At 47.4% G+C, this 18,048-nt stretch overlaps 3 non-coding genes across 3 annotated transcripts; all 3 read right to left on the bottom strand.

Annotated features, from left to right (window-relative positions):
• Positions 1-1,999: 1,999 nt before the first annotated feature.
• On the bottom strand, positions 2,000-2,072 carry trnak-uuu (transfer RNA lysine (anticodon UUU)). The gene has a single exon. It is a non-coding gene; the product is annotated as a tRNA-Lys (tRNA).
• A 12,153-nt stretch (positions 2,073-14,225) lies between these two features.
• On the bottom strand, positions 14,226-14,313 carry trnap-ugg (transfer RNA proline (anticodon UGG)). Its single transcript is given in 2 exon segments — positions 14,226-14,261; positions 14,278-14,313. It is a non-coding gene; the product is annotated as a tRNA-Pro (tRNA).
• A 3,442-nt stretch (positions 14,314-17,755) lies between these two features.
• On the bottom strand, positions 17,756-17,843 carry trnap-agg (transfer RNA proline (anticodon AGG)). The gene is given in 2 exon segments: positions 17,756-17,791; positions 17,808-17,843. It is a non-coding gene; the product is annotated as a tRNA-Pro (tRNA).
• Between the last annotated feature and the right edge of the window lie 205 nt (positions 17,844-18,048).

Below are 18,048 nucleotides of genomic sequence, written 5' to 3'. Positions count from 1 at the left end.
CAGATCGTGCACTTTGGGAGAAGAAATTAAAGAGTTGACAAAATAAGCCACTAGCGAGTGCCCATCGTTGGTCCTCTGATTACAAATGGAGGAATAAAGTGAAAAACATCTCTAATGCTAACTTTTAATTTAATGCGGTTCAACAGATTTCTTTGTTCTTCCGATGAATCAATCTTCTGCCAGACAGGAAGCGGCTTTTGAGGTACAGTTACTCAACTGGCCAATTAAAGCTTCTGCACTTCTCTGTATTATCTCTAAAACTCTAAACATTTCGGCCAGTCTTCTTATGCCAGCAGTAAGATGGGTGTTGCGCCTGCGGGGGGCGTACAGAATCAACGATCACAGGCTCAAGATGAGCGGTCGCTATGAATAGAGATTTGTTTTCACTGGAAGTGGCGAATTTTGGGAATCCACGACACAAACTGTGTCTGTGGAGGCTCAGTGGCTAAGCACGTTAAAGAACAAGAACGGCAAGGATTACACACTAAGGCAAGCAAAGGGATATGAGGGAAAGGAATTGCAAGCCGCCCTCCAGTAAAGGTGTAGGCATCTGTCCTAAATGTGTCTGTCAAACTGTCCTTGCAGAGAATACCGTCTCAGCCATGCGTCAGCCCGGTAAGCCACTTCTGAAACCTCACCAACGGCACCACGCTCTCCCTGTAATGGAGCGCTCAGAGCTGTACACAATACTCCAAGTGCGGCCCGGACAAAATTTCAGATAGCTGCAACGTTACTTCTCGACTCTTACATTGAAGGTCTCTAGCGGTGAAGGTTATCCTGTCTATCTCCATTTTCATCCAAGTCTTTATAATCTATCAGGAACAACAGGGACTCTGTCATCGATCCTTGCCAAACATTGCTGTTCACGGACACCCAACATCCCACCAAGACTTTGCATCAGTCAGCGCACAGAGTGTGGATTTGGAATGTTATGTTGCAGCTATATAAGATATTTGGAGGTTGAGATAGGGTGGGCCCATGCAGGCTCTCGCCCTCCCCCCCTTGCTGGTTTAGACTAGAACTAGGTGTCAAGGGTTGCGGGTGAACGGTGAAATGTTTAATAGAAACACGAGCCCAAATTCGTCACTCAGGGGGTGGTGCGAGTATTGATCCAGTTGTCACATTGAAGGGACGTTTGTGTAGGTACATGGGTGAAAGCGGTTTGGGGAACAATGGTTCGTGGGCAGATGGATGGGGCGAGACAGAAAACCGGAGAGTGTCGAATCGGTAGAACTGTTGCCTCAGTCGGCTACGGAAGCGAAGTTACACGTCATATTTAAAGCAGAGGTTGATAGGGCCGTGTGTCTTGTGTCAAATTCAATTTTATTTCAGTAATGTATAATCAATAATCTGGATATTCTTTAGAGTGGAGTTCGGGACGACACGGCTTGTCGGCTCACTGCGGATCCCAGTGACTCTCACAGTGGAAACATGCACATTGGCTTCACAAATCAGAGTAGAGAGCGCGGGAGTTGGGATGTTTGGGTGAAATTGTATAAGACGCTGGTAAAGGCCCAATATGGAGTGTTGTGTGCTGACGTGGTATGTCAAAGGTCAGCCAGATACATGCGCCGTGTCCTCTGGACTGGCAATGGATGAACTGAATCTGAAATATAGGGTTAATATCAATGTGAGTACTTTCTGCATAATTACACTGTATACTAAATCACCCACTGGAGATCAGAGTCACGGGGACCGGCACAGAAACAGGCTTAGACCATTTAGTCCGCACCGATCTATTATTCTGACTAGTCCCAAGGACTTGCACCTTCAATTGCCCCCAGCACACCCTCTCCAGCCATGTACTTACCCAAAATTCCCCAAAGTGCTAAAACCGAACCCGCATCCATCACTTCCGCTGGAAGCTGGTTTCACTCTCCCAGCCCCCTGTGAGTGAAGAGTTCCCCCGAACATTTCATGCGTTTGGAGTGGAAAAGCTGTCTGTCAGGGGACGGAACTGAATGCGGCGATGAGGAGACAACCTGCGATATAAAGTGAGCGCCTGAACGGGGACTTGAACCCTGGACCCTCAGATTAAAAGTCTGATGCTCTACCGACTGAGCTACCCAGGCTCTGCTATACTGGAACCAATTACACTGGAAACACACACACACACACGGTACAACACACACATACACACACACACACACACACACACACTCACTCACACACACACACACACACACACACACACACACACACACACACACACACACACACACACACACACACACACACACACTCACACACTCACACACACACACGGTACAACACTAACACAGGACTCTGTCGCGAGTGTTTCTCCATTCCAGTTTTCTTTCTCCGATCCATTTCCAACGTTTTTAGACTCCATGAGTTTCATCGCAAAGATCAAGAGAATTACCCTTCGCTGAACCATCCCAAGCATCAATCTGTTCTGTCAGGTTCGGGGATCCAGGCCCGTCGTGCAGGAGGAAGAGATGGTTGCGGCAAAGTGAATAAGTCAAAGGGAGTGAGTTCGGGAGATGCGGCAGGCAGGGGCGGAACAGGGAGCGAGAAGGTCTGACGGGCGAGGCTGCATTGACTTTAATGCAATGAGTGACGGACAGGGCAGATGGATTCGGGATCACGGGACCGGGTAAGACTATTGAATGGTTCACTGGGACGATAAGACGGACTCTTGACCTCACAATCTACCTCGTTATGATCACACACCTTATCGTTTACCTGTTCTGCGCTCTCTCTGTAACTGTTACACCTTATTCTGCATTCTTTTATCGTTTTCACCTGTTCCAGTTCAACGCGTTGATCAGTGATCTGATCTTTGAGTACAGGATGCAGAACACGTTTTTTGATTGTATTTCTGCATGAGACAATGATAAACTATTTCCAATTCCAACTCTCCTTATAACGATTAGCCTCTGATACAGGTAATAATCCGGTGAACCTCCTCTGCGGCCTCTCCAAAGCGTTTTTACCTGTGTCAGGGTAACAAGAAATGATCGCATTACATCATATGCAACCTGACTAACGTTTATGCAGATTTACGATTTTTGACTATTCTACTCAATCCCTCAACACTTAAGGCAACCGGTCACTGATTTCGCCACCCTGTCTATTGTGTTGCCCCTCTCAGAGAGATGTGCTGTAGATTAGGACGACATGGTCCCTCTGTCACTTACTGAGTCCTACCCTCTGACATTCGACTACACAGAGTGCAAACCCTCACACTTGTCCGGTTAAACATCATCTAACTGTCATAAGGAGGGCGTTGTGAGTGATCCCAAAAGCAAGACACAAACACGGAACTGCCAGGAACAGGAGTGGGCCTGAGAAGGAAGCAGCGGAAGGGAGGAAGAAAAGACGCTGGACATGACACCGGCCCCCGACGAGACAAGGACTCCAGGCCTGGGCTAGGACCTGACTAGGATAGGGAACCAGGACATGGAACTGGGGACTAGGAGCCTGGGCTTGGATTCCGAGCCAGAGAACTGGACAAGGACCCAGAAACTGGGTCTTGACTCAGGATCGGACTCCAGATCCCGGCGAGGACAAGATGTGGCTACAGGACGAGGAGAGGCACAGGACGGGACGAGAGACTCCTGGACGGGACAAGGGAACCCAGCACAGGACGGGGGAATCCCAGCACCGGGCTGGGCAAGGTACTCCTGTGCTGGGCGAGGTAGATGGGCATGACGAGAACACAGAGCCTTGGTCGGGGGAGAAACAGGAACATGGAATACCGAGCCGGAACCCCTCCTTGAGGGCGAAGGGCCGGGACTCATTACTTAGAACGCTGAACACGACGGGAGACCTTCCTAGCGAAGGTGTGGATACAGACAGACAGTTCCAAACAGGGCAAGGCTCCAGGCAGAGACAAGTCGAGGTAAGGCTCCAGGCGAGGCGAGGCAAGGCTAGGCTAGGCTAGGCTAGGCTAGTCTCCAGGAGGACGTTGAAGGGAAGGGATACAGACAGGATGTTTGGATAGGAACAATCCAGCAGCCAGAGGCTGAATCCCGAAGCTATTTATGAGGGAAGCCCAAACAAGATTCAGGTGCCTCAACCTCAGGTGGAAACCCGGAAAACCTGGAATAAGGAAATCCACATTCCGTTTCACGGTCCAGACAATGACACTGACATTCCTCTGCCTCCGTCTGCTGCGAATGTTGACAGCTTCCTTCTCTATACACGACTCCAGTGTTTTTATTCCGTCACCTGTCAGCTTATTGATCAACCCGTGTACATTTCACTCCAAGTCATGACCGTATCACAGGTACTGAAACAGGCAGATGGGAAGATAACACGATTCAGAGGGGATGATGCGATCTATGAGAGTAATGTTTACAACAGCTCATTCCGTTCCATATATCGCATGAACTTCATTCGTTTGAAATGTTGATCTGCGATGAAGATCAGTACCGACTGAAGTATATGGACACTGCATAAGCCGACGTCGTTATTCAGATGTTCATCTGCGCTGAATGGTCGTGATATATTAACCCAGGCAACCTGTTCATATTCTTTCCCTTCAATTCTGACCCGGCCCAAGAATGCCCTCATTACAAGTGTCCATACCAAATTTTGAACCACAGGTCTATTTAGAATGCATAAGTAGCCGATCTGACATTTATAAATGGGTGATTAATCCTTAATTAATATTTCAGAGACCTAAAATCCATTTCAATAGAAAAGCCTGAATGTACAAAAATTTGTAGCACCTGTAATAAAGTATAAAAAATTTAAATATTTTCATCTTTGCACATTATGGGTCACTTCAGGAAAAGTCATCAAATTTCGGCTCAAAATGGCATTTAGAGTGTTTTTATTGCTGTCGAATGTCAAAACGGGTCACATTTGACCCGAACAGTACGTATGGGTTAAACTGGTTCTCCGGTCAAAGGGCACAACTCACGCCACCCATTCCAAACAACTTTCGAGGTCACGTGGACAGATACCTGTCTCGGAAAGGTTGAGAACGATATTGACCAAACTCAGGCGGCTGGAAACGGCTCCAAAGGCCCCTCGGACGAAATGTGTTGAGCGGCCATTCATTCTGTGCTGAACCGCCGATTGGTTCTCCGACCATTCGCAGCCGTGTGTCCCGAGGACAACCTTGGCGTTTGGAATTGCAATGCTAACTTATTCCCTGCGTCTCTCTGTTCCTCCTGGAAATTCAGCGGCTGCCTTTATCGCCTCACAATCCCTAAGAACATCTCCAGCTTGCACAGGATTGTGGAAGATGCTCGTCTAGGTATCAACGACTTTCCACAGACAGTTATCACCGTCCAACCATCCGGCTCCTGATCCACCGTGGATAACTTCACTCACCTCAAATCTGAACTGACTCCACAACCTATAGACACACTTTCAATGACTCTAACATCGTTTTCTCAGTTTTATTTATTTACATTTTTATTATTATTTGTGCGATCTGTCTTTTTTGCAGATGTTTTTTTGTCAAATCTTTTCTTTATGTTGAGTTTACATTAATTATATTATATTCCTTTGTTTTCCTGTGAATGCTTGCAAGAAAATACATCTGATAGTGTATGGTGACGCTTATGAATTTTGATTTTAAATTTATTTTGACTTTGACTCTAACCTTATTTAGTTGTTTAGTATCCGCAGCATAAACTCAATAACTGAAGTTCATCCACTTTAATTTCCGGAACCCAGGAACACGGGAAATTGGAAGCGGGGATGAGCAGCCTCGCTCCTGCGAAGCTGGCTGGAGTAGTCACAGGACTTCAGAACACAACAGCAGCCGGAGCACAGACCCGCAAACAACAGAGCTGACAGCTCGTTGTAAAACGAAGTCTGAGAGGTAGTAATGGGGACAAGTAAATAGCGGACGAACTGAGTAAGTATTGTGCATCAGTCTTCACGGTGGAAGACCCTAGCAGCATGGTGGAAGTTCCAGGTGTCAGGGGGCACGAAGTGTGTGAAGTTACCTTAACCAGAGAGAAGGGTCTTGGGAAACTGAACGATCTGAAGGTCGATAAGTCAGCTGGACCAGATGGTGTACACTGGACGGTTCTGAAACACATGGCTAAAGAGACTGGTGAGGGATTGGTAATGGTCCTTCAAGAACCACGAGATTTCGGAATGGTTCTGTAAAACTGGAAAATTGAAAATGTCACTCGAATCCTCAAGGGAGGCAGAAGAAAGGAAACTCTGGGGCTGTTAGCCTGACTTCTGTTGTTGAGAAGATGTTGGAAGTCAATTATTCAGGATGATGTCTCGGGGTACTTGGAGTCACATAATAAAATAGGCCGTGGTCATCATGGTTTCCTCAAGGGAGAATCTGGCCTGATAAATCTGCCGGAATTCTTCGAAGAATTAACAAGCAGCATGGACAAAGGAAGAGCAGCTGATGTTGTGTACTTGGATTATCGGAAGGCCCTTGACAAGATGCCACACCCGAGTCTCCTTAAAAAGTTAAGAAGCCAATTGTGTTACAGGGAAGAGTCTAGCATGGATAAAGCCGAGCTGATTAGCTGGAGGAAAACTGCGGGAATAAAGGCAGCCTTATCTGGCTGGCTGCCGCTGATTATTGGTGATCCACAGGGGACTATGTCGGGACTGATTCTTTTCACGTTATTTCAGTTGATTGGATGATAAATTGATGGCTTTCTTGCGGAGGTTTGCAGACGATATGGAAATAGATGGAGGGGCAGGTAGATTTGAGGAAGTAGGGAGCAGGTCAAATGAGCGAGGGATTTAGATGGGGTGGCGTTTGATAGTATGTAGATAAGGTTACAAGAGGAGAGGCTGTACTTGATCTGGTATTGGGAAATTAACCAGGTCAGGCGTCAGATCTCTCAGTGGGAGAGCATTTTTGGAGATAATGATCAAAATTCTATTTCCTTCTATTGGAGAGGGTTAGGAACAGACAAATTAGGAAGGAGTTTAATTGGAGTAAGTGGAAATTTGAGGCTATCAGGCAGGACCTTGGAAGCATAAATTGGGAGCAGATATTCTCAGGGAAACGTACGAAAGAAATGTGGCAAATGTTCAAGGGATTTTGCGTGGACTTCTGCATAGATACACTCCAATAAGACAGGGAAAGGATGATAGGCTACAGGAAACGTGCATAACTAAGGCTGTTGCAAATCTAGTCAAGAAGAGAAGAAGAACTTACAAAAGGTTCAAAAAGCTAGGGAATGATAGAAATCTAGAAGATTATAAGGCTAGCAGGAAGTAGCTTAAGAAAGAAATTAGGAGACCCAGAATTGGACAAGAGAAGGCCTTGGCGGTCAGGATTAAAGAAACCCCAAAGCATTCTACAAGTACGTGAAGAGCAAGAGGATATGAAGTGGGAGAATAGGACCAATCAAGTGTGACAGTGGAAAAGTGTGTATGGAACCGGAGGAAATAGCAGAGGTACTTCATGAATACTTTACTTCAGTATTCACTACGGAAAAGGATCTTGGCGCTTGCAGGAAAGACATACAGCGGACTGAAAAGCTTGAGAATGTAGATGTTCAGAGATCGGATGTACTGGAGCTTTTGGAAAGCATCGAATTGGATAAGTCACCGGGACCGGCCGAGATGTACCACAGGCTACTGTGGGAGGCGAGGATGGAGATTGCTGAGCCTCTGTCGATGATCTTTGAATCACCAGTGGGGGCGGGAGAGATTCCGGAGGATTGGAGGGTTGCGGATGTTGTTTCATTATTCAAGAATGGGAATAGAAATAGCCCAGGAAGTTATAGACCAGTGAGTCTTACGTCAGCGGTTGGCAAGTTGATGGAGAAGATGCTGAGAAGCAGGATTTTTGAACATTTGGATGGGCATAATATGATTAGGGATAGTCAGCATGGCTTTGCGAAAGGCAGGTCGTGCCTTACCAGCCTGATTGAATTTTGGGAGGAAGTAACTAAACACATTGATGAAGGTAGAGCAATAGATGTAGTGCATATGGATTTCAGCAAGGCATTTGATAAGATACCCCACGCAAGGCTTATTGAGAAAATAAGGAGGCATGGGATCCAAGGGGACCTTGCTTTGTGGATCCAGAACTGGCTTCCCCACAGAAGGCGAAGTGTGGTTGTAGACGGGTCATATTCTGCATGGAGGTTGGTGATTAGTGGTGTGCCTCGGGGATTTGTTCTGGGACCCTTACTCTTCGTGATTTTTATAAATGACCTGGATGAGGAAGTGGGGGGATGGGTTAGTAAATTTGCTGATGACACAAATGTTTGAGGTGCTGTGGATAGTGTGGAGGGTTGTCAGAGGTTACAGCGGGACATTGATAGGATACAAAACTGGGCCGGATTGGGGGTAATGTCTTATGAGAATAGGTTGAGTGTACTCGGCCTTTTCTCTTTGGAGCGACGGAGGATGAGAGGTGACCTGATAAATTTGTATAAAATGATCAGAGCCATTGATCTTGTGGATAGACAAAGGTTTTTTTTTCCCCAGGACTGGAGTGGCTAACACGAGGGGCACAGTTTTAAAGTGCTTGGAAGTAGGTACAGAGGAGATGTCAGGGGTAGGTTTTTTCAGCAGAAAGTAGTCAGTGCGTGGAATGGGCTGCCAGCGACGGTGGTGAAGACGGATAGTTACGTGGAGCTTAGAAAAATAGAGGGCTATGGGCAATCCTAGTAAATTCTAAGGTAGGGCATGTTCGGCACAGCTCTGTAGGCTGAAGAGCCCACAACGCTGTAGGGTTTCTATGTTTCTACAGAAAGACAGATTTGGAGAATGAGTAAAGAAATGGCAGCTGCAATACAGTGTTGGGAAATGAATGGTCATAAACTTTGGTAGAAGAAATGAAAAAAGTGACTATTTTCTAAATGGAGAGAAAATTCAAATTAAATCTGCGGTGCAACAGGACTTGAGAGTCCTTGTGCAGGTCCGCTAATATTTAATTTGCAGCTTGAGTCTGCGGTGTGGAAGGCAAATGCAATGTCGCATTCATTACAAGAGAACTAGAATATAAAAGCCAGGATGTAATGCTGAGACTTTATAAAACACTGGTCAGGCCTCACTGGGAGTATTGTGAGCAGTTCTGGGTCTCCTACCTTACCTTAGATCTGAAACTGCAGAGGGTACAACGAAGGTTCACAAAAGTGAATCCAGGATTGAATGGCTTGTCATATGAAAAGCGTTTAATGGCTCTGGGACTGTTCTCGATGGAATTCAAAAGAACAAATGGTGACCGCTTTGAAACCTATCCAATGCTGAAAGGCTTTGCTGGAGTGGATGTGGTGAGGCTGTTTCCTGTGGTGAGACAGTCTAAGACCAGTTTGGGGCTGAGAAGAAAATTGAATCAGCCATGATGAAATAGCGGTGTGGACTCGATGGTCAAATAGCCTAATTCTGCTCCTATATCGTTTGGTCTTATGGTCTAATATCCTCATTGCTGGAAGAATGCCGATCCAAATTTTCACTCATTAACGTGTCATACTTTCCATTCTTTGGAGTTTCGAATTAATGCAAACAAATGAAAATCCCAACAGGGAATTGGCTCGGCCGATGTATTTTTTTAAAACACACAATTCTAAAACGACTTATCTTAACTGTTGAAGCTTCCATGTCCCCTTGGAGATTTCAATGGCTATAAAAAATTTGAGATTGTGCAGCTTCGAAGTCTCATTCGGTAAGGGTTACCTGCAGTGTCATCCATCATTAAAGGTCCAACCCCCACCCACATCCAGGATGGGTCCGGTTCTCATTTCTATCATCAGAGAGATCTGCGTGTTTTTAAACGCCGAGCGGATCTCGCGTCGTTGGTTGATGAGATATTTGTGTTAATAAGCAGGTGTACCAGTGTCCCTAATAGAGTGGACACCGAGTGTATGTTGTGTGCTCTAACACGAGTTCATTACTTCCCCCGTTCCGATCCCTGCTCTCTCCCTCCAGTGAATTTAGTGGCGATTGCCATCCTGTCCCGGGGAAAGTGCGGTCTCTCCACCTGCACCACTCGCTACCTGGTCGCCATGGCGGCGGCGAACTTGATGCTGATCCTCACCGAGGTTATTCTGTACCGGATCAACTTCCATTATCTCCCGGAGTGCTTCCTCAACATAACCCCGGTGTGCAGTGTCATCACCGTGCTGCGTCGCTCCGCCGCCGACTGCTCTGTCTGGTTCACCGTCACTTTCACACTCGATCGGTTTGTTGCCATCTGTTGCCAGCGGCTGAAAACAAAATATTGCACCGGGGAGACTGCGGCGGTGGTCCTGGGGACAACCGGCGTTCTGCTGTGTCTGAAAAATGTCCCCTACTACTTCACGTATGTACCGAGAGTGATCATCGACAATGTGCCGCGGGGCTGCTATCCAATGATCGCTTTCTTTACCGAACCAGGCTGGATGTGGTATGACTGGTTCAACACAGTTTTAACCCCGCTCCTCCCTTTCGCTGTCATTCTGCTGCTCAACGCTCTGACAGTCAGGCACATTTTGGTGGCCAGCCGGGTCCGGAAGGGGCTGCGGGGTCAGAACAGTGGGGAGAACCGCAGCGACCCGGAGATGGAGAGCAGGAGGAGGTCTATAGTTTTACTCTTCACCCTCTCCGGCAGCTTCATCCTCCTGTGGCTGACGCACGTCGTGGAATTCGTCTACTATCAGATGACGGGGACGGCGGCCGGGAGGAACGACTCACGGTTCATCTTTACGCTGGTCGGGTTTATGCTGCGGACCGTCAGCTGCTGCACCAACACGTTCATTTACGCGGCGACGCAGTCCAGGTTCCGGGAGCAGCTGAAGAGCGCGGCGGTGTATCCGGTCACCTCGCTGCATCGGGTCATCGGCGCCTCGGCCACCTGAGCGACCCCGGGATCACCTGCCCGGCCCCCGGGCTTCTGAAGGCCCACGCACCGAACAACCGCAGCAAAGTGCGGGGAGGCCAGTCTGCCCTTGGCAATACCTGGAGAACACAGCACAGCACAGACCCCTCGGCACACGATGTTGTGCCGGCCTTTAAACGTACGCCAAGACCAACCTAACCCTCCTTCGCTACAAACAAGAGAAAATCTGCAAACGCTGGAAATCCGAGCAACACACACAAAATGTTGGAGGAACTCAGCAGGCCAGGCAGCATCTATGGAAAAGAGTACAGCCGACGTTTCGCGCCGAAACCCTTCGACAGGACTGGACATGTATTTGTCTGTCATTTCTGTATGTAGCTGTGAGTTTCATAAATTCCTCTAATATATCTGCCTCTACCACTACTACCGGTACGCACACACCAACCACTTCTGACATTTTCCCCCCACCCCAGCCAAACTTTCCTCCAATCGGGCAGTTTACAATGATACCCCTTCTGCAAGCCATTTACACCCTGGGAAAAATGTATTTGCCCACCGACGCGATCGATGCCTCATCATTTCGTACGGAACTCATAGATCTGCTGCCCTCTCGGTGGGCATTTTATCTCCCGATCTCCATTTTATGGTCTGATAGAGAAGGCCGGGGAGTGGGGCTGAGGTGGGGGAAACGGATCAGCCATGATTGAATGTCAGAGCAGACTCGATGGGCCAAATGGCCTAATTCTGCTCCTGTGCCTTGTGGTCTTGTGCTCCTGTGGTCATATACGTCATGTTTGTAAACACCTTGACGATGTGACCCCCTAGGTTTGGAGTCCACTGCGAGACCATAAGACATAGGAACAGAATGAGGCCATTCCGCCCATCAGACCTGCTCCGCCATTCCATCGTGGCTGATTCATCCCAATCCCATTCTCCTCATTCCATTCACGCTCTGACTCATCAGGAACCTGTCAACCTCCGGTGAAAGTCGGGACCACTTTCCATCGAATCGGGACATGTTGGACTTTGAAGGGTGTCATTGACATCCCGCCTCACGGTGGGTACAGCACAGAATGATCGGCCCGGTCTCTCATCCTCCGCTCGGACAGACAACTGGCGAACAGACCGGCTCGCATCCTCGCCATGAAACGAACTCCTCTCCATAGATAAAACGGTGATACTGCGCACCGTGGGGTCTCACAAAGGCCCTGTGGGTCTGCGCTGGGACTTTCCTGTACGCATTCCCTCTTGCAATAAAGCATGGCCTCCCACATGTCTCCCCAAGTGCTCGCTGCTTCCGAATCCTTATCAGCCCGGATTAAGGGTCTGGTTAGGAAGGGATGACTATTCATTCCTCTCCATAGATGCTGCTGCCCGACCTGCTGAGATCCGCCAGCATTTAGTGCGTGTTACTCTGGGTTTCCGGTATCTGCAGAATCTCTTGTGTCCCTGCCTCGTGTACACGGACACTCCGGTCCCATTTCACTTTCGTGACCCATTTCCCTTATGTCATTAATAATCTGGTTTCTAGTTTGTAAGAATGAAGACTAACCTCTCAGTTATCACTGTCCACATCTGGTACATATCTGCCCGTTCACCAGTCCCGAATGGACCGTATCTGAGACGGTTTGCGTCCTGCTCACTGCTCCCCATCCCACCAGCAACGGTGCAGTTTCATGTCGTCCGCAGACAGGCAATGTGTCCACACCATGACCCGGTAGTGGAGCGGTTTGCGTCCTGCTCACTGCTCCCTATCCCACCAGCAACGATGCAGTTTCATGTCGTCCGCAGACAGACAATGTGTCCACAACATGACCCGGTAGTGGAGCGGTTTGCGTCCTGCTCACTGCTCCCTATCCCACCAGCAACAGTGTAGTTTCATGCCGTCCGCAGACAGGCAATGTGTCCACAACATGACCCGGTAGTGGAGCGGTTTGCGTCCTGCTCACTGCTCCCTATCCCACCAGCAACAGTGTAGTTTCATGTCGTCCGCAGACAGGCAATGTGTCCACAACATGACCCGGTAGTGGAGCGGTTTGCGTCCTGCTCACTGCTCCCCATCGCACCAGCAACAGTGCAGTTTCATGTCGTCCGCAGACAGGCAATGTGTCCACAACATGACCCGGTAGTGGAGCGGTTTGCGTCAGGCTATTCGAGCAGCCGCTGTAAGATCGGGACTCAATTTCCACTGCTAACTGAAAGGAGTTTGTACGTTCTACCCCCGACCGACTGGGATTCCTCCGGGTAATCCGGTTTCCTCCCACATTGCAATGACGTACTGGTTCGGGTTGATGAGTTGCTGGCACGCTATGTTGGTGCTGGACACTTGCGGGCTGTCCCCAGCACAATATTCACTGATTCAATTTGACACCGATGATGAATTTCACCCGAAGTTTAGATGTACAAGTGGCAAATAAATCTAATCTTTAAACACTGTACTGAAGCTTCAAAGTTATCGCCGTACACAGTGAACAACCGGGCTGGGGACCGAACCCCGCGAATTCCAACTTGTCACTTCCTTCCACCCAGCAAAAGGCCCGCATCTCCCTCTTCCCTGCTTCGACTCTATCACCTGACAATGCCCCGTGTGGGTTCGTATTCAATGTCACAATCCATGCGAGACTCCTTTAGGGAGACTTACCAAAATCCTTTGGAATGTCCAAATGCATTAAACCACCGCATCTATTTCACATTTCACCCTTAACCCATGACCTCTGGCTCCAACCTCAGTGGAAAAGACCTGTTTCCACTAACCCTGTCTATGCTACTCATAATTCTGTACACCTGGGTTGCTCTAATTCCCCAGGTTTCTCGGTTCCTTTGTGAAACTACAAGGTTACGTTTCCCACACTCTGCTCGGCAGGAACGTCTCCAGACGTCAGAGAAAGTTGGAAGATGGTCATCCACTCAAACACTATTTCTCATGTTCACGTTCTGTATCTCGCTTCAATGTAGAGAGTATCACACTCAGGACACCTGAACCTATCGATAGAGCTGAATTTCAGTAATACGAGAACACAGGAGCAGGAATTGGCCACACAGCTTGACAACGATTCCCATCCATTCCAACTCTACGCCAGTCCAAATCCCTCATGGAGTTATAGAGTGCCGTGGCACTACAGAACGGAAACAGACCCTTCGGCTCATCTAATCCATGCCGCCCTTCTGTCTAGTTCCACCCACCCGCATTCGGAACATAGCCTTCCACACCTCTCCCATCCACATACCTATCCAAAATTCTCTTAATTGTTATAATTCTACCTGCAGCTCGTTCCAAGCTCGCCACAACCTCTGGATGAAGACGTTAAACTTGAATATTTCACCGTCCACTCTAAAGCTTTGATCTCGAGTTGTCGTCTCGCCCAACCTGAGGGGAAAAGCCTGCAGGAATTCGCCTTGTCTGTCGCCCTCATAATTTCATATTCTTCTAAATATCTCCTCTCATTCTCCTACGCTCCACTGACAGAAGTTCTAAAATGTCTCATTCAGGGGGCTCGTCCGGGATTTGAACCCTGGACCTCTCGCATGCTTGTAAATTCAGACCCAAAGCGAGAATCATACCTCTAGACCAACGAGCCCGTTCTATATTTATGACAAAAAACTGATGCCTTTCACTTACTCAATCTCCTTCCTCAAATTAATTCAAAGAGCAAAGACCAGTACAGCACACTACAGGCTCTTCGGCCCACGATGCTGTGCCCGCCTATGTAAACCTACTCTGCCAACAATATGACAATTCCCTCCTACACAGCCCACAATCTGCTATTTTCACTATTTCCACCTGTCTATCCAAGTATCTTTTAAATGTCCCTATTGTTACCAGCATCCCATCAGTGTGTTCCCAGAACTCACGACATCGTTCAAAATAAAAACAACTTACCTCTCACCTAAACCTTCCTCCACACATCTTCAACGCATGTCCTTTCATATTGGCCGCTGTCACCCTGATGAAAAAGGTGTTGTTGTCCACCCTGTGTCTCCTGTAATCTTATACACCGGCATCACGCTCTGTAGCTTTGAAGAGAAATGCTCCAGCTCGTTCAGCCTTCCCTCACAAGACGTGCTCTAATCCAGGGAACATCCCGCTGAACGTCCTCTGCACCTTCTCTAGAGTATTTTTAAACGTTTTTCCCACACCTCCCCCCAGACAGTTATTCCGCTCAACTATTCTATATAGAACCACCACCGCTCCCCGAAGCGCCCTCTGTCTATCACCCCAGTCACTGCACCACAATGAAAATACCGTAAACCACATTTCTATCAAGTTGTTTACATTGTAAATACACGCTGGTGTCTTTGTTATTTATACACATTCTATTCTAAATCCGTACTGTAATCACGAACGTTATTTATATAATTGTTTACGCTTTATCACCGGTAAATGTTGTTTTTGTTGCATGCCATCCCAACACACCACGTCAGCTTACGAATACACGTAAATGTATCGGGGAAAACACTGATCCCTAATCCCTGATCACTGACGTTTCCTATAACGGGACGAGCTGCACTGAACACAATACTCAAGTGCGTTCTAACTGGAGTCTGACAGAGTTACGTTACCTCGCGGTACTTGACCTCAATCTCTGACCAATGAAGGTTAGCGCACCACGTGACTTCAGAACCATCCTCTCATCCTGCGCCGAATGTGTAACATGGGTCTAGTGTTGTTTGGGTGTCAATTATAGTTGTCCCAATTACTGGTGAGAATCAACGGTTAATTATTCCCTTCTTCTCTATCCAGCGGGAGTTTCGAAGAGTGCACAGTTCCTTTAAAGCAAACGGAAAAAACTAACAGCTGGCGAACTGGAGAGAAGAGAATGGTTAATGGAGAATGGTCAGCGTTGGGGGGAGGGGGGTCGAGATATACAGCATCCATTTACTCTGCAGTGTAAGGCGGCCAGCACCTCATCTTTTGCAACGGGCGTATGGTTCAAGGCAGCACCGTCTTCTTCCCTGAATTTCCTTGCTTCCATATATCCTCCATGCTAAATTCAGCTGGGAAGTATTCATCTGACACCTCGCCCATTCCTTCGGGCTCCACACAGACGGCCGGACAGATCCACTCACTCCTTGATCATGCATTTCCCGCAATATATTTATACAATCCCAGAGGATTCTCCTCTGCCTTTCCTGATAGATCGGTGCCGTGCCCTCTTTTTACAATATATTTATATAATCCCGGAGGATTCTCCTCTGCCTTTCCTGATAGATCGGTGCCGTGCCCTCTTTTTACAATATATTTATATAATCCCGGAGGATTCTCCTCTGCCTTTCCTGATAGATCGGTGCCGTGCCCTCTTTTTACAATATATTTATATAATCCCGGAGGATTCACCTCTGCCTTTCCTGATAGATCGGAGCGGTGCCCTCGTTTTACAATATATTTATATAATCCCGGAGGATTCCCCTCTGCCTTTCCTGATTGATCGGTGCCGTGCCCTCGTTTTACAATATATTTATATAATCCCGGAGGATTCCCCTCTGCCTTTCCTGATTGGAAACCAGATGTCTATTTACCAGAAAATAAAATCAGCCTGTTCTCAACCATAAACTCCGGCAAACCCCCGGCTAATCGATCTCAAATTGGCCCCACACGAAATTAACACCTTAACTTGTGGAAAAGCCCTAACTTTCTGCAGAACTATTTTCAGCCTGGTGGAATTATGGTCACTGGTTGCAAAATGGTCTCTTATTGACTCTTCAAGGCATTTGCCCTTAAAGATAAAAGATAAAGATTAGCGTCATTTGTCACATATCATATAGCAACTATTAGTGGGAAGATAGAGGATTGGGAAGCTGTTAAAAACCAACAGAAAGCAGCTAAAGAGATAAAAGATGAAATACGAAGGTCAGCCGGCTGATAATATCAAAGATGATACCGAATGTGTTTTACTTTCAGATATATACAAAGTTACAGAGAGGTGAGAGTGTATATCGGACCACTGTAAAGTGACACTGGAGAGATAGAAATGGGGGAAACAATGAAATGGCGGACGAACTTAATAACTGTCCGGCACCAGGCCTCCCGGTGGAGGAGACTAGCAGAATGCCAGAAATCCGAGAGAGTTTGGGGACAGAAGTGAATGAGGTTTCCATTACTAAGGAGGAGCTGCTTGGGTAGCTGAAGGTTCCGAAATTAGACAAGTCACCCGGACCTGATGGACACCCCAGATTTCTGAAAGAGGTAGCTGGAGGGATTCTGGAAACGGTAGTAATGATCGCTCAAGAATTGCCCTTAACCTGTGACCTCTAGTTCCAACCTCAGTAAAAAAAAAGCCTGCTTGCATTAACCCTGTCTATACCCCTCATAATTATGTACAACCTGGTCTTCTCCTATTCCCTGGGTTCACAGTTCCTTTATCAAACAACGAGGTTACGTTTGCCACACTCTGCTCGGCTGGAATGTCCCCAAACGTCAGAGAAATTTTGGAAGACGGTCATCCACTGAAATACTATTTTCCATGCTCACTATCTTTATTTCGTTCCAATGTAGAGAGTATGACTACTAACATTTGTTAGTATTTGACCTGAATTTCAGTAACACATAAATAAAAGAATATGGGGCAGGAGTTGGCCACCAGCTTCCCAACACTTCCCACCCACTCCATTTATATCCTGACCCAAATCCCGCATGGATTATACAGTCAAAGAGCACTGCAGAACAGAAGCGGGCCCTTCGGCCCATCTAGTCCATACCAGCCGTCTGACTAGTTCCATCCACCCGCTCCAAGAACATAGCCTTCCAAATCCCTCGCATTCAAACTTCTCTTAATTGTTACAATTCAACCTGCATCTTGTTCCACTCTCGCGATATCCTCTGAGCGAAGACGTTCCCCCAAAGATTCCGCTTGACTATATAACTTTTCATATTCAACCTGTGACTTCGAGTTGTCAATCTGAGGGGGAAACCCTGCTGACGTTGACGTTATCTATATCCCTCATAATTTTGTTTACCACTAAACATCTCGCCTCATTCTCCTGTGCTTCACTGAATGAAGTCCTAAAACGTATTATTCAGAGGGGCTCGTCCGGGATTTGAACCCGGGACCTCTCGCATGCTCTTAAACTCAGGCCCTAAGCGAGAATCATACTACTAGACCAACGAGCCCATTCAATGCTTCTGAACATAAAACTGACACCTTTCACGTTCTCAATCTCCTTCCTCAACACATCTGGGAGGTGTTTTATGTCTGACCTTGGAAGACAGGACCAAAGTAGAACAAAGAACAAAGACCTTGACCAGCACACAAGGGGCCCTTCAGACCACCATGTTTTCTCCACCTATGTAAACCTACTTTCCCGTAACTATAACT

Source organism: Hemitrygon akajei, unplaced genomic scaffold (genome assembly GCF_048418815.1).
Source record: "Hemitrygon akajei unplaced genomic scaffold, sHemAka1.3 Scf000107, whole genome shotgun sequence".
Lineage (NCBI taxonomy): Eukaryota > Metazoa > Chordata > Chondrichthyes > Myliobatiformes > Dasyatidae > Hemitrygon > Hemitrygon akajei.
Note: the sequence above shows the minus strand (reverse complement) of the source record. Positions and strands in the feature narration are given on the sequence as shown.